The sequence below is a fragment of the Pan troglodytes genome, chromosome 4, assembly GCF_028858775.2.
Source record: "Pan troglodytes isolate AG18354 chromosome 4, NHGRI_mPanTro3-v2.0_pri, whole genome shotgun sequence".
In the NCBI taxonomy this organism is placed as follows: Eukaryota; Metazoa; Chordata; class Mammalia; order Primates; family Hominidae; genus Pan; species Pan troglodytes.
In genome coordinates, this window is record NC_072402.2 from 151,198,801 (window position 1) to 151,214,878 (window position 16,078).

General features: G+C 41.2%; 1 protein-coding gene across 14 annotated transcripts in view; it reads left to right on the forward strand.

Annotated features, from left to right (window-relative positions):
• The window catches only part of GRIA1 (glutamate ionotropic receptor AMPA type subunit 1), a 343,495-nt gene that overhangs the window by 31,169 nt on the left and 296,248 nt on the right, over positions 1-16,078 (forward strand). The window lies entirely within an intron of this gene.

A 16,078-nucleotide genomic window follows, 5' to 3' on the forward strand; every position in this document is an offset into this window, starting at 1 on the left:
TAGATTATAAAAACAGAGGTTTAGTAAATTACTAAGTTCACCCACCCTTAACAAGCAGTGGAACAAGGATTTGAATTCAGATCTGTCTGATCTTTGAACCTATTACTATTAAATCACTACCCCAGAATTCAAAAACAAATGAGGAAAACTCTGCGAGTCATGCTGATGAAATGAGCAGAATCAAAAGAGGGAACAAAAGTGAGGGCCTGGGGTCAGAGGCTGTTAGCTTGGCATGAAGGATGGAAAGCATTTCCAGATACCATGTCCTGAGTGAGCACAATGCTTAGGCTACGCAGCAGACCCTGGACAGTGGACCAAGGTTTAAGAGTCAGTGTGAACTTTCAGGAAGAAGAGTTTATGCAGAGTAACACATGCCATAAACAGAAGAAAGTATCAGGGACCAGAGAAACAGAGTAAGAGGCAGAGCTGGAGTCAGGCAGCTGCAGATTCCAATGGCCTCTGACTTTCTGCTGTAGCTGCAAAGGTACATTTTATTTAACTCCATGCCCAGCCCTGTGGCAGTCTGGGAGCCCTTTGACAGAACTACAGCTTCCACATCTGGCTCAGTGGGGAAGGAGAAATAGATCTTCCCGGACAAAAAGAAGCAGCTCAATCTTGCTGCCTTCCCTTGAGTCTGGACAGAACCATCCTCGGTGGTGAGCTTCCCAGAGCCTTTTGGGAGTGGCTCAGGGGACCAATTTGCTTCCTTGAAGAATTTTGAATAGCTTCAGATGTAGCTCTGGTGGTTGAAGCTAAGGACAATAATGAAAATAATATGATAGCTGACATTCATTGAACTCTAATCAGGGGCTTGTTTTAAGGCATATTTTAGGCTCTATGCACTGTTGTGTGTCTTGCTGCTCTCATTACACCAAAGATATTATAGCACACCCACATCTCACATTGAATCTGATTTATGTGTGAGTTGAGTGGCATTGCTGCACACTAGTTGGCGCAATGACATGTTTTATAGATATTTAAATATTTATTAATTTGATTTTACAGTTTGCTTTTAATATTTCAGAGTCAATATATTTATTTTTCTGGTCAGATATACTTTTTAGGCCCACCCTTCAAAAGACTGTAGGACCCAGACACTGAGTTTTCTCATGCCACCTGGAGAAAGTGATCCTGTAATTATTGTGTTGGGAGTTGAGTGCTCCCACGCATTGCCTGTGGATAAGTGTAAGACTCTGGAATTAAACTGCCTTAGGTTTGAATCCTGAACCCACTACTTTCTAGCTGTGTAATCTTTGGCAAGTGCCATATCCTATTTGTGCCTCAGTTTTCTCATTTGCAAGATGGTTATTGTGAGGACTGAATCAGAGAACACATAAACAGTTTAAAATACTACCTGTAACCTGTATCATGGCATGTAAAGTTGTTATTATTGATATTTAAAATGTCCCAGTGAGGTAGCCACTATAGTTATTCCCATTTTGAAAATGAAGTAAATTTGATGAATGGCGGAGAGGGACATTGAACTCAGGTGGTCTGACCGTAGAGCTCATATTCATAATGAGTAAGAGTTTGTATCAGTCAAGTTAGGCCAGGTTATACCACAGTAACAAATGACCCCCAAACTTCCATGGGCTAATATAACATGAGTTTATTTCTTGGTCATGCTGCAAGTCCAACACAAAGTGGTGGGGGAGTGGGGAGAGGCATTGCTCCTCATGCTTCCTCAGGGACCCAAGCTGAAAGAGGGACCATCCTAACATGATCACAGTGTCAAAGGAACTTATGTGATAAGCCACACCCTGGCTCTAAAGCCTTATTCCCAAGGTCACAGACATCATTTCCACACACAGTTCATTGGATCAAGCAAGCTGATGGCCAGGCTTAACTTTAAAGGAGGTAGAAAAGTGAAATCTTACCATGTAACTGCAAAATTGGGAATAGCCAAATGTTATCTCAGAGGAAGGTTTTGAGGATCAAATTAATTAATCTATGAAATTATCAAAAATAGGGCCTAGAACATAGAAAAATCTTCTTTAATGTTAGGTATGAATTCTTATTAATTAATGAATTGCCTCTTGTAGCAGCTCTCCTGTATAAATATCTTCCACCTGATTCTCTTGTTCCCGATCTCTCTCTCTCTCTCTCTCTCTCTCTCAATGATCCATCTTGCAGACCTGATCCATTTTATTATTAGACCTCTCTCTTATCATGTCATCTCTCTTGTTCTCCCTTGTCTGATTGGGTAAGTTCAGAGTCCTAAGCAAGATATCTGAGGGCAATCCGTAATTCACTTCTAACCTACTCTGGAATTTTTTCTCCCACTTTTCTCTAAGGCTGTGTTCTAACTGGAAGGACTCATTCACTGTTCCCAAATTAGACTGGCACATTCCTACCCCATCCCTTGATATTCTTCATTCTTATTGTATAATCTCCCTTCTCAAATGCCTCTTCCCTTTCTGCAATTTTATATCCCTCATTATGCAGTTTACCACTTCCTCCAAGAAGCCTCATTTTTCACCACAGCCTGAAATGATTTCATTCAGGGCTGAACTTCCACAGTACTACTCATTTGGCTGAACTTTACTACTCATTTGACCCTGAACTCAGACTGCTTTGAACATTTTTTTCTTTTTTTTTTTTATTTATTTATGCTTATGTTGTTACTGTTGTGGAAAGAACACAGAGCACAGCACCAGACTCATATTGATCTAAATTTCAGGTCTGTCATTGACTGGCCTTGACACCCTGTGCAGGTCAGCCATGTTCTCGAGCTCCTTGCCCCTTTCCTGTGACATGAAAGTGATTATACCTATTTCATAAGAATGCTGCGAGGATAGAAGTGAAAACAAGTTATAGTGACCTACATATAGGAGATGACTGTCCTCATCATAGCTGTGTCCCTAGTATCAAGAACAGTACCTGGAAAATAATAGTCAGCTCAATGACTATTTGTTGACTGAATGAATTATTAGTAATCACCAGCCACTCTTACTGCATGCTAGTTTTCTCCAAAAGCTGTAAGTTCCTTGAAGACAGCTTTGAAAAGTGAAGTTCTTTGGAGTCTTAGGCAACGGTTCTCAAGCTTAATTATACAGGAGAAGCAAGGAATGTTATTGAAATGCTAATAGTTGGAATCTGGATGTACTGAATCAGAATTCCTGGCACAGGGCCAGGCGCAGTGGCTCACGCCTGTAATCCCAGCACTTTGGGACGCTGAGGCAGGCAGATCACAAGGTCAAGACATAGAGATCAGCCTGACCAACATGATGAAATCCCTGTCTCCACTAAAAATACAAAAATTATCTGGGCGTGGTGGGGCTCACCTGTAGTCCCAGCTACTCAGGAGGCTGAGGCAGGAGAATTGCTTGAACCTTGGAGGCGGAGGTTGCAGTGAGCCAAGGTCACGCCACTGCACTCCAGCCTGGAAACAGAGTGAGACTCAGTTTAAAAAAAAAAAAAAAAGAATTCTTGGCACAGAGTCTAAACATCTGTATGATAACAAACTTCCCAAATGATAGAGTCTGAAGATTATGCTTTGAGAAATCTTATTTTGGAAGAGCTCCTCTTGACTGGATACAAATATTTCCTGGTAGGGCTTTGTAAGACAACTCATCTATAAGGATGAATAAACTTTCTATCCTTCTGGACTAGCTTTCCTGCATAGCTAACTCATTTAATTCCAGGCTAGATCACTTCTAAAAAATCAATGCATTAGAATTGAATTAATTTGTGTTCACTTAATTGATATAGTGTGTGCTTTTCTAAATGGCACTAGGTTTGAAAGTGAAGCTGGTCACACTTTTTACAGTAGGCTTCTCTAATAACACTTGATTCTGTCTTTGTACCCAGTGCCTTCTGTATAGTATTAGCTCAGGGATTTGTACGTTGTTGGCCAACAAACTTTGTTGATGCATTGAAAAATACAGTTTCCTAATTGCAACTCCAGTGAACCTGTAATATAGTAAGATCCTACAGGTCTCTGTAGGAAATATTGCTACTGAAAGTCAAAGATCACTCATTAAGTCCATCTCATAGTTGATTGTAGTCCAGTGGAAATATTTGCTATATTTGGCAGAACTGTCTTTATATAAATAGTGAACAGATACATTCCGTCTTAGCACTGCCAGCTTAGGATCTCTTAAGGATTCGACTATTTACTTAACTGAGGTACAGCCCATGGGACACACATCACCTATTGAATTCCAGGTCTTAGCAGTTTATTAGAAGTGTACACAATGCCTCCACTCAAAAAAGTCAACTCATCCAATTGTTAAGACGATTTATCTTTTTTCTTTCATTTCAGCCTAGTGCAGTGATTCTCAGCTGGGAGTGATTTTGCCCCTTTCCCTTCCTGGGGGACATGTGGTAATGTCTGGAGACACTTTTAAGTGTCACAACTCAGGACTGGAGAACTACTATTGACATTTAGGTAAAAGCAATGGATGTGCTAACCATCCTGTAATGCACAGAACAAACCCCTACAACAAATAATTATCTGGGCTAAAATGTCAATAATGCTGAGGTTAAGAAACCTCATTCTATTTTTTGTACTCATTAACTATCCCCCTCAAAACATCTCATGTACCCCATAAATATATATACCTACTATGTACCACAAAATTAAAAATAAAAAAGAGTATAAAATTAAAAAAAAAAAACCACCTAGTCTAGTTCTTTTTTTGACCAAGTGCTGGGCACTGGTTCCCTCTGCTATTTCATTGTGTGGAACCTGGATGGGCTACTCAGAGTGTTCCTTGTTCAGAATCAACTTCAGCTGGCTTACTCTTAGTGGGAAGGCAAAACTTGGGAGATAAGGGTCATCTCAATTTCTCCTTTCTCTAAGCACTAGTGGTTAGCCCTGTAGCTGGAATCCAAACCACAACCCTCTCTCCTGATTCACTATAGGAACCTGGCTTGGACTTCTCAAGATAGTTTTCCCTCCTCGTTTCCCTGGCTTGGTTGGAACACACTCCACTCAGTAAGTTGGAGAGTCTCTGTGGGTATACAACTGGCACTTTGATTGCTGCAACTTTGTTATCTGTGATCATGGTATATAATAATCAGGATGAAAGTCAAGTTTCCTATTAGTAATTTAGCAACAGTCACTCAACACTGTAAAAGAAAACTACTCCTGTGGAAATTAAAAAGAGTCATTTTCTTGTGGTGAAAAGGTCCTGGGTTTGCCTCAGTGGGTCTAGATTTCAGCCTTGGCTACTAAACTTGCTCATGGGCCTCTGTTTCTTTATCTGTATGATGGGAATAATAATTTCTGCCCTGATTACATTAATGATGGAGAGGATCTATAAGATGGCTCCTAAGTTCTGTAAAATGTACCGCAGTTGCTCCCCAAAAGTGAAACTTGGGATTGGGAAAACTTCTACACAATCCCAGTCTATGAATTAACGCTTAGGAATCACTGCATTATTATTTGAGGAAGTATATTTATAACTGCAGCATATCAGCAAAATGAGGCCAATATAGTAAAGCAAAATGTATATTTTAGAGGTCTCATATTCTAAGCTTATATTCTTTTTTTGTTCAAATGCCTTTTCTATTATGCAATGTTATGGTGATAGATTGCAGAATGTTTGGTTGTGTTTTACAACAACTTACATGAAAATATCAAACATTAACAACCTGTATCAGTCCCAGAAATGTCTTTAAATATTTTTCTGATCTTTGAAACTGAATCCAAAGGAACTCTGCAAAGTCTCCTCAGCAGGAATGTTATCATGGATGATACATTGTGAATAAAGTTGTGTGAATGTAAACTGGATGCATTTGGTATGTTAAAAATACTGTTCACATGCTTTATTAATTCATGCACAATCATCTGCAGGAGGCAGATCCTATTTGCCCGGGATCACACTGAAACACAAAGAGGGTGAATATGTGCACAGGGCAGCAAAGCAAAAAGATCAGCAGCTTTGGACTCAGACAAAGCTGATGTCCCTGCTGAGCTCAGCCACTTATCAGCTTCATGACTCTATGCTAAATTTTAAGAGCCTCAGTTTCTTCATCTGCAAAAATGGAAGTAGTAATACTACCCCACAGGGTTGTTTGTGTGACTAAGTGAGCCAATATAGGGAAGAGGCTAGATAGAGAGACTAGCACTTGGTGGGTGCTCAGGGTTGTTTGTTTCATTCACTTAAATTATTTCCGGTGTCCCCTAGTGTGTAAATAGTGAATCTGTGACATGGAGGCTCTTCCAAATTTAATCCAGTGCCATATGCCTTCGTGATGCTGATCATAATCTTGAGAACACAATCCTGAACTCCGCAATCTTGAATATTGAAATCCCAAAAATTCAAAATCCCTAAAGTCTAAAATTTCCAATAGCTAAATTCCTGAAAAACACAATTTTGAAAGATTAAAATTGCAAATCTTGAAATCTTGCAAACCAAATCCTGGGGAAGGGATTAGTGTATTTTTGGTTGTACACAGGATAGGTGCATCGTGTTAGTTACATCATATTAGGCAGAACTCTTACCCTGTTATTGTCTTCATTTGGAAATTAATTATGGTTTAAGGAGATGCATATTGGAGCTGACAAGGGGCAGACATGTGGGCTTAATTTTAGGTGTACACTTGACTGGATTAAGGAATATCTAAAACCTGGTAAAACATTATTTTTGGTGTGTCTGTGAGTGTGTTTCCAGAGGAGTGTGTGACCTAAGTGGATTAGGCGGGGAAGATCTGCCCTCAGTGGTGGCAGGCACCCTTCAATCAGCAGAGGGCCCAGGAAGAACAAATACAGAAGTCAAATTGGTCTCTCTGGCAGCTGGCTGGCTTTTCTTCTACTGCACTGGACATCAGAAATGTTCCAAAAAGTGTAGTTTCACAATGTTCACTTTCTGCATAAGCATCATGTATGTACATGAAAACATGAAAACTTCCTTAATAAATGTAGAGATGTCTTTTTGTATATCTTCGTTGGTGAAATGGAACATTTCTTGAGATCTCAGTTCTGTGAGCAATTGCAAGTGTGGTGATGACCCATTGCAGTTCTTGATCAATTTCGTCAAAAGATTTAGGTTGTCCATCATGTATTTCAGATGATTGCAGTAGTAAAGCTTAGTGCACACAATTACCAACCATAGTTATATACATTTGTAAATTTTACTTTTTGACTTATTACTTTATGAGTACAGTTCATTTGCACATCTTTGTTGTAACCATGAAACTGCCATTAGTACACCTGAGTGTTTATGCTTGCGAAAATGTGTATGTTATTATTGAATATTTTATTGTGTAGAGTGGACTGTGTGTGTTCTTTGCATTTTTATGTTTCTCAAAACATATAGACATTATTTTATGTTTCTCAAATAAAAGAAACATTGCCCTTTTAAAATGTGAATAAATGTCTTTTAAATTTTCTTTTTATTATTTTTTCCAGAATATGTTTTTGGGGTTTTGATCTTTTGAGATTTCAACATTTGGGATTATGGTGTTTGGGATTGTGTCTTTCAGGATTATAGCCAAACCCATTTCTTCTCTGCCTCTGAACATCTGCAAACCCACTATTCTAGTCCTCACTTTTAAGGGTACAGGCTCAGAGGACTAAACTGAGGTTCTCAAGCTTTTATGTGCATCAGACTCACCTGGAAAACTTGTTAAAACACAGCTTGCAAGGCCAACCCCAGAATTTCTGATTTGGGAGGTCTGGTGTGAGGACAAGAATTTGCATTTCTACCAAGTTCCAGGTGATGCTGATGCTGCTGGTCCAGGGACCACCTTTTGAGAATCATTGAGCTAAATGTTTCTTTCTCTTTTCAGCAACATTTCACTCCTGTGGTTCCTGACTGTTGTTGGCAGTTTTTCCACAATTTTCCAAAACTGGTCTTCATCCAGTGTCTCCTCTCATAGTAGACATCACATTCATCCAGAAAATAAGGCATTTTCCTATATGCCTTCTTCTCTCTTCCTCCACGTTCCTTCTGTCTTCAGGCATTGTCTCACTGGTCCCTGGCCCAGTCTGTCAATCAGCTGACATCACTGCCCCCACTTGCTTTGAATCATGCCTCCTCCCTTAATGTCTATGTGTCCTTGCATAGGTTGGTTACCAGAGTAGATATACAAAGAATGAATGAGTCTCCCCATCTTTCCGACCTCAAGAACTTGATTAGTGGTATCCTGACTGGAACAATGGAATATGGCCTTTTGTCTGCAAACAGAAACAATTATAGCAGGTTTTCTCACTAGGGTCATGTTTGCCTATTTTATGTTAATAAGAGCTGTTGTATTGACTTAGCTGTCTTTATTCTAGTCACTTCTGCTTCACAATAAGAGGCTATCTGTGCTTGCGTTCCAGGGGGTGAGTTACTGTCTTATATTGTCTGACAGGGCTGTCCCTTGAGGAATATCTTTCCCCAATGCCAGTTCTTGTAGAGGGGCCAGGAGGTCAGAACTTAAGCTAACAAATGATTATCTTTCTCAGCAGAATTACCAGAGGACCTCAGACTCCTGGGTTCCTCCTTAAGGGACTCAGGTTCAGATCTTTGGCCCAGAACACACTGTAACCTCTGAGTTCAGGCTTTAGATGAGGCACCTGTCAATTCCTATGGGACCTCAACCCAGTCTCAAATACTTGGTCAAAACGTGAGTTGAAACTTAAAACAGTACCAGCCCCTGGACAGTATAAGTTGGTCTTATCACATCGAAGTATTCATGATGAGCATCATAAAATCTTCTGAGAGTTGGTTTTGATGAACAGATAAGGAAGAATACCAACACCCTAAAAGTTGAGGGCAATTCAAGTCCAGATGAGAAGAAACGTGCAGGATTGCAGACTTGGAATCCCAAAGAGGCACTTAGTAATGGTTATAAACTCTGAGGGTTATTCGTAACTGATGCCTGGCCTTGGGGTAAATGGATATCCTGAGGCTTTGGGCAGAACAGTTGCAAACTCCCCAACCTTCTGCTTTTCTTGGAGGTGATGTTTGTATGAAAAGAGCAGTTTTCTGGAATTCACACAATAAAATGAGCCCTCTCATTTCAGGCCCTCTGCTGGGTAATCTTGGGCAATATGCTTCCCCTCTCTGAGCCTTATTACCCTGTTCCCTCATTTTCGAAGCAGATTCTAACCTCTGATCTGCTTCTGTGGATGGCCTCACTGGGATATTCTGAAGCTCAGGTGCTGCTGCTGCTAATAATAATAATACCAATTACTATAGCAACAGCAACAACTCTAACTGTCAGCACTTGTGCTGTGCCCAGCTCTGCGGATGGTCTCATGTGTTCCATCAGGCCGTTCTTACAGAAGTTCTGGGAGGTAGTTACTATCATTATACCCATCCCATAGGCAAAAAAACTCAGCCACAGAAAGGTTAAATAGCTTGTCTCAGGTCACATAGCTAATAGTGGTAGAGTCTGTACTGGAACCCAGCACTGTCCTGCATTTAACTGCTATGGTACACTGCTCTGTAGATGTTAAAATTACTTTTGGTGAACTTTAAGTAACTATCAATGGAAGATGATTTCTTTGCCATGCGACAGTTTGCTCTCCAAGCTTTAAGCGGATCACCAAGGAGTCTAACTCCTCTGGCCCTGACTGCCTCCATCTTGGTTTCTTGCCCTGCATGGGTTCATCTTTTCTTTGTTTCCCCTCTCTGGCATTATGAAAATGAGAAGCAGCTGTGAGCCCTGCAGATTGCAAATGGGATTGTGAGTGTTGCTATCTCTCTAACAACTAATTCATTACCCAGCGGCAGATAGTTTCCGCTGTGCTGTTACAATCTATTTGACTTCCAGGTGCCACATGGAATAAAAAACAATTTGTTCAACAGTTGGGCCTGGGTGTTTGCATTCAGACAGGCACGCTTTAACTCCCTATGTCCTTGAGGGCTGCCCTCTCTGGTAAGGAGCCTTCTTTCTGGGCAGGAAAAGCTCACTGCACAGGTGATAGACACTGAAGGATATGTCTGGACTTGGAAGTAACTTGATCTAACCAGCCATACCTTTCAGAAAATATTCCAAAAATAGTTACTGAACACCTATGATGTGCCAGTTACTGTGCCAGGAGCTGGCTATGCAGTGACAGTAAGATAGACGCAAGCTCTGCTCTTAAAATAAGCACATCTGCAGATAACTAATAGCAGTAACTTCAGATAATAATAAAGGTCAGGGGGAAAATAAGACTGGGTGATGTGACAGAGAGCTGTTGGTCTGGACAGGGACAGAGAGGGATGGTTGAAGAAGAGATACATGAGCTAAGATGAGAATGGTAAGTGAGAGTTGGCTGTGGGATAATAGTGGGGAAAAATATTCTAGGCAGAGGGAACTTCAAGTACAAAAGTTTTTAGGTGGGTACAAGTTGAGATGGTTCAAGTAATAGAAAGGAAGCCCACATGGGGGTTGGGAGGTGGTGAGCCCTAGAGGTAGAGTGCTAGGAGAGGTGGTTGTAGGGTCAGTCAGGGACAAATGATGCAGGGCCTTCTAGACCATGGGCCTTCCTGGGGATCTTCTCTTTGAGCCCTCTAGGGGCCCAGCCAACCAAGGCAGGAACTGCCTTCTGTGTATTCATCATATCTCTGAAGTCCAACCCCAAACCTCTCCAAGGCCAAGTCTGTGTCTTTTTCTTTCTAAATATCCTCACCCAAATCTTACACAGTTCTTGACACATAGCAGATTCTCAGGATAGCCTGATGACTTCAAGGTATAAGTTAAGGAAGATATTGCAGACCACAGATATATTTTATTTATAACCAAGGAAGAGCTTATATTTAGCAAAAGTCTGCACTTCCTCAGTAGGTACTAAGCTCCCTGTTACTAGAGGTACATAAGCAGAAGATGGAAGATCAGTTGGTGGGAATGTATTGAATAGAGGTAGTAGTCATGGTGTTTTGCAATAGAGATAGCAGTAGTGGTCACAATGATAAAAATAGTAATATTCCTATGTATTAAACAGTCAATATATGCCAGACCCTGGATGTATATTATCTCATTTAAGCTTCCTAAAACAACCTCATAAGGAAATACCATTATTATTTCCACTTCCAGTCACAGAGACTGAAACCTCTCACATTTAAGGACTGTGCACCTGGGGTCAGGTAGTGAGTAAGTGGTAGGGTCCACTTGAAAACCCATACTTCCAGTCCATACTTGAAAACCCTCTCTAGGGAAACTTAATGGTTAGAGTCCATATTTTGACTTCACGTATCTTGGCTTTTTATTTCTATCCAGAGCTTTATTGCAGGGTGTAGGGGGTGTCACTCTTTTACAGCCTTTACAGCCCTCTTACATATATTAGGTAATAATATAGAATTGAATTCTAAAATAGCTGAAAGTATGTTTTTTCCTCCAGCAAAATCATTCCCCAAAGATCATCCCCAAACTGATGAGTATCTTGTTCCTGTGAGCATTACTGTACTGATCTTTCTCCCGTCATGTAGTACTTTGTTATTTGAGTCATTTCAGCTCTTCAAGGTACTCAAGAGTAGATGCTGTTGCCTTACACTGTTTAAGCATTCTCATAGACCTCTGAATTTCTTCAGACCTCACACTCACTCCTTGTTGTGATTTAATATCTGTCTTCCCAACAGGGACTCAAGCTATATCCCCAGTACCTAGCAAATGGCAAGTGGCAGACACCCAATAGACAGGCTGAATGAATGAATGCTAAGTTCTGTCTATCATCTTCATACCATGGCTGCTCCCATTTAGTTGGAACGTGTGCTCTTCAGTTTCCACAAACCCCACAGCAGTGTCTTGGACTCCTCAACATTGAGGATGTCATGTATGTGTCATTTATTATTATCCTTGCTTTTGTGACACCCACCAGGCTCACTGGATCACATTGTCACCCTAGCCCCTGTGGGCATCTGGATTTGGGAACCTTAACCTGAGGATCTTGGTAAAGCCTCCTGGTGTTTCCAGTTTGGGAAGTAGGCTGTAGAGTCAATACCTGCGGTCAAACATCAGCCCTACATCCTCACTAATTGTGTGACCTTGAGCAAGCTCCTTTACTTCATCTAGCTAATAAAAAATAAATAAGTAAATAAAACAGTCACCTCTGCATAGGTGTATGGCAAGGACTGAGTCAAGAAATTTTTAAGAACACTTAGCCCAGGACCTAGAAGATTCTAGTAAGGGTTTAGTAAATGTTAATTATGGTTGTTAGTAACATCATCAAATTTTTAAAATATTATCACACTGACTTTTTGTGAATCTAGACTTGCTAGCTCTGGTGTGTATCCAATGATACAAACCCCCATATTCAACATTCCTCTTTGAAAGATTTCACAGAAAGTTGTCTGAGCTGACCTTAAAGATACCTTGCAGCTCCAAAGTTCTGTGACTTTCACCAGGAGTCTCAAGGCAAATGCACAGAAGGGTCAGGCAAGTATCGTGAATGGAGGCTGGACCAGGGAGCCCATGCATTCTTCCAAAGGCATTTCAATTCAGTCTTGTTAAAGCACTGAGTTGCACAAAAGAAACGTCACTGTTGGCCAGCCTTGGTTCTTGGGCTAGCTCCTTCAACCCAAGTGTATCATCTAGGATGGAGGAGGCTTCTGGGGGACTGAGGGAGGACAAATCTTGGAAAGAGAGGTACAAGGAAGAGATGGGATTTGGATAAGGCAAGGAAGAGCCAGGAGGCTTTGGATGAACTGACCTCTAGATACATTCATTTTTATGCCAAAAGTCCATTTCCCACTCTTTAAACCCCTTCACGTCTTCTCAAGAAACTTGTGTCTCAGCTTCAGAGAGCCATGGCCTCGTTTAAAATGTTGTGAAAGAAGGTGATGGAAGCATCAGGTTCCTAGGCTGGTGAATTTTTATTTTTATTTCTCCATTGACACAGTTTAACCTTTGCTTTTGGCAGCTAGCATATTGCTCAAATAAAGTGAAGAGAAGGGTGTGGGGGAGAAGGCAAGAGATATTTGGCTAGAAGGTTATGAGAATCACAATAGCTGTCATATGAGTGCCGAGCATTCTTCTAAACACATCCCATACATAATCTCATTTAATGCTCACAATAGTCCTCTGAAGTCTAATGTCTATTTAGAAAAGGGAAGCTTATCTGAGGTTTAGCATAGAATAACTCACCCATGGTCACCTATGTGAAAAAAGTGCAGAGCTAAGAATGGAATTGAAATCTGTCAAACTCCAGAGTGTAGAGACTGACCAAGTAGACCCCCCACTTCCAGGCCAATGCATTTCGGCACTTGATTTGTGACAAGGAGTCCTCTCAGGGTTTTGGGGCTATGCTGGTGCTTGCTCTGCTGCCTCGGAAATGTCACCTAACCTAGAAATAGTGTTTATTCTGTTACAAAGCAAGTTGGAAGAAAAGAAAACACTCCTTTTTTCTTTTTTCTGTGCCTCCTCTCCTTACTTTCCTCTGAAACTTAAGTTCCAAGGAGTGCAATTAACAGGTCAGCTTGTCTTGCTGAACAGTCAGGTTACTTTCCCTCAGTATTTGATGCCAAGTGAATGTTGAGCTGAAAGGCTGGCTGATAAATACCCCTCTGGGGAGAAGGAACTGTGAAATAGCCTGGATCTATTGGCAGATACTAGGGCCAAAAAGTCCTTAGAAACTCAAGCTGAAAAAAATGTCTAGGGAAAGCAAAACGGCCAACTAAGGTAGTAAACACTTCAGAAAACCTTGATAATAGCAATTTGGAAAATCTTGCATGTACAGTTTCATTCCATAAACCCCTCCAGTCATGGGATGAATACAGATGTCTTGCCTGAAAATGTAACTGGTAAATTTACAGATAATAATGTATTGGTAGTTGCTCACAGAAAGACAGTATCACGTTGTGGAGTAAGTGCTTGACTGAGACTAAAAGGTCTTGGTATGAGCCTCAGGGTCATCATTACCAGCTGTGTGACCCTGAAGAAGTCAGGCATTTTCTTGGCCATCTATGAAGTTGGATTTTAACTCCCCAACCCTAATCCACCAGCCATTCTTAATCAAGGAGTCAGATAAATGTCTGGCCCCTATGGGATTCATATCACTGTCTTCAGAGAAAAGGGCATATTTGAAAAAGGGTATTCTACACGGTAACCTTCTAGAGAGGCACAGACCTTTTTTTGTTTTGTTTTGTTGTGTTTTATTTTTGAGGTGGAGTCTCTGTTGCCCAGGCTGGAGTGCAGTGGCACAATCTTGGCTCATTATAACTTTTACCTCCTGGGTTCAAGCAATTCTCCTGCCACAGCCTCCTGAGTAGCTCGGATTACAGGCATGCATCACCATGCCTGGCAAAGTTCTGTATTTTTAGTAGAGACAGGGCTTCCCCATGTTGGCCAGGCTGGTCTTGAACTCCTGACCTCAAGCGATCTGCCCGTCTCGGCCTCCCAAAATGCTGGGATTGCAGGCATGAGCCACCGCACCCAGCCCAACACAGGCCATTTTTAATGGGTTGTTAGGATAAGGTGGGTAAATAGATGTGAACGTGCCATGTAAATTTAGAATGTCAAACACGTACAGACTAATGCTATTTACCCACCATCCACCACCATTGTTTATCCAGTTGTTTATTCAATTGCAAATGGCTTCTTAGCCTGTTGGAGAAATGATCTGAGGTGGTCAGAGGTATGGCCCATGTCTGTCAAATAAAGCAACCTCCTGGCACATATGATAGGCCAAAACCCTATCACTTGGGATTTGTGAACAACATTCTCCAGTCAGCTAAACAAGCAGGTGCTAGAAAAGAGTGTAAATAATTCAACTTGTTTCGGGACATGTGTTTAGGTGACTAACGTGAATGTGAACAGTTTTTATCTTTTATTTCTTGGTCTCAAGTTGGCACTATTAGGCATCCATTCCTAACATAAAATAGTGTCTATGAATGGCAGCTGGTCATTAGATGTACATATCCAAATCCAAGATCAGTACAATTTTCACCTCCACCTTGTCTTACCTTTTGCACTCCCTAACTCAGTGGCAGTGCCACAATCCACCTAATCACCCAGAAAGAGACGAAGAGACTTTTGATTCTTTTTCCCTTATCCATGTCTTTGATCTGCCACCAAGTTCTGGAGCTGTTACCTCTACTGTCTCCCTCTAATCTGTCACGCTGTCAATGGTGGCAGGAAATACCGACAGCAGCTCCTAACTGGCTTCTGCCACCACTGCTTACCCACTGCCAAATCCATCCCAATTCTTGCTGTCAGAATCGTCCTTTTAAAACAAATCATCTACTGTGGCACTCCTTGTTCCACACCTGGGGAAATCCAGGCTCCGTAGTGTGATATTGAAGGCTCAGCAGACTCTGACCCTGTCCCATCTCAATTGTCCTTCCACACCCCTCCCCTAAATTATGCCACAAATTCTTGTCTGTGTTCTAAACAATAGCCAGATTTCCCTCATTTCCCTCCTGTTTCTGCCCTCTGACCAAACTCAATTTGCCAGCAATGCTCTCTGTTTTTTTCTTTCTTCATCCCTGTCTCCTCTCAAGACTTTTAATCGTCCCTCAGGGCCAAGTTTAGATCTAATCCCTACCAATAAGCTTTCCTCAATCTCCCACCCCTACCTCCACAAGAATTAGCCTTCCCCCATTATATCCCTTATCATTCTGCCGTACATTAGCAAGATTTGTATGCATGACTGTTAGACAGACAGCTCCTTTGGGGGAAAGGGCCTTATTGTGCTCATCTGTCCATCTCCTTTCTCTCTTCTTCCTCTTGCCTCCTCCCTCCTAACCCCCTCCTCCAGCCCAGCATCTAAGTGCAGTACATTTCACATAAGAGATACCCTAGCAAAGTGTGTTGAATAGAATCCATTAATTTGCATTCCATTTCTTTGGAAATAGCTTTTGGAATCCATTGGGCAGATAGTGAAAATTTCAACTAACATGATGGTGGAGAAAAACCTTAACTTTTGTGCTCATGTTAAATTTAGAAACATTTTGTTTCATTCTATCACCTCTGCTAACCTCTTAACTAACTTGAGGTTATGGAGAAAGGGCAAAAGACTTATTTTTCTACTTCTTTAATATTTCTGGTCAATTCTCTCTTCTCCGTCAGTATTGCCAGTGCCTTCGTTGAGACAGGTCATCTTTGTGGTTAAAGTTTGAAGTCCCTGAGATAAGACTATCTGGGTTTTAATACTAGTTATGCTAACAGACAGACCTTGGGTGAGTTAGTTACTCTTTCTGGGCCTCAGTTTCCTCAACCA